This window comes from Colobus angolensis, unplaced genomic scaffold (genome assembly GCF_000951035.1).
Source record: "Colobus angolensis palliatus isolate OR3802 unplaced genomic scaffold, Cang.pa_1.0 Scaffold11, whole genome shotgun sequence".
In the NCBI taxonomy this organism is placed as follows: domain Eukaryota; kingdom Metazoa; phylum Chordata; class Mammalia; order Primates; family Cercopithecidae; genus Colobus; species Colobus angolensis.
This window is the reverse complement of record NW_012112030.1, coordinates 11,177,416-11,178,815: the sequence shown is the minus strand read 5'-3', so window position 1 is coordinate 11,178,815 and position 1,400 is coordinate 11,177,416.

Sequence of the window (1,400 nt, the reverse complement as noted above, 5' to 3'; positions counted from 1 at the left end):
AAAGAAAGAAAGAAAGAAAGAAAGAAAGAAAGATGGATGGAGGAAAGGAGGAAGAGAGGAAGGGAGGAAGGGAGGAAGGGGAAAAGGAAGTAAGGAAGGAAGGAAGATGAAACTCATGTTTTTGGCCTGGACAGAAATGATGAACTTGCCATCATTTGAAAATGAATGACACTTGGGAGGCTGAAATGGGAGGATCACTTGAACCCAGGAGTTTGAGTTGCAGTTAAGTATGATTGTGCCACTCTACTCCAGCATGGGTGACAAAGTGAGATCCTGTCTCTAAAAATTTTTTTTTAAAAAAGGAAGAAGTAGTGCAGGCTTTGAGGAAATAATAGTTCAAAGTGGACATGTGCATATGTTAATTTTGTGATATTTATTAGACATCTAAATGATGATGCTGAATAGGAATCAGACGAATTATTCTGTAAATGAGGGGTTAGGTCTGGACCCGAGTAATATATTTAGGCATATTCAATTTTTTAAATGATATTTAAAACTCTGAAAGTGTCTGAGATCATTAAGGGAGAGTGTCGGTACTGAAAAGAGGAAATCTAAAGACTGAGAATTAGTCTGATTTTCATTTTCTGGCTTTTCAGAATGTAGCAGTAGGCTCTCTAGAAATAGATGGAGGGAAAAATTCTCCTTCTCTCCCTTCATCAGAATGAAGACAAATTGTACCCCTATACATAAGTCTGCGGAGGGCTTCTCTTACATAGCTATGATGGTATAATCTCTTTATAAAATAAGTATCACAGCCTACCTTAATGGAGCAATCTGAATATGTAAATGTAAGTAAGAATCCAACATAAGGATTTCTATGTGTATATATGATTTATTAAACATTTTGTCAATAGTATTTCAGTCTTATTTGGTTTAATATTTCTTTTATCATTACATAATCTTTAGTTTTGCAAAGACTCTCACTGAATAATTTATTCTTTTATTCATTAGGAACTTATTAAGTGTTTATTATGTGTGGAGCATTTTCGGCTAAGTCCTATAGCTTTAAACCTTGTTGGTTTTATTATGTTTCTATTCCTTATGTTTTGAAAAACTTTTCTTTGGATTTATTTAGGTAGAAAGAAAGTGTGAATATTGTTATTTTTAGAGAGTTGAAGTTAGAAATGCAAAAAATCAAATATGCATGCATCTACTATTTTATAACTGTAGCAATATTGGCAAAATTTCATGTTCAGAAATTTTTTATAAGAAAATAATTCTTTAAAATTCCAACTACTGATACACTCAAAGCTATTATAAAGCAAAATGAGTCAAGTTACTTTGAGTTTAAGAAGCCAATTAAATATTGGTGCCATGAGGTCCTTCAGCAATGACCTTGAAGAGCTAAAGGATATCCTGGGAATCTCACTGCTAACTCTCAAAGCTACTAATTCTTGTAG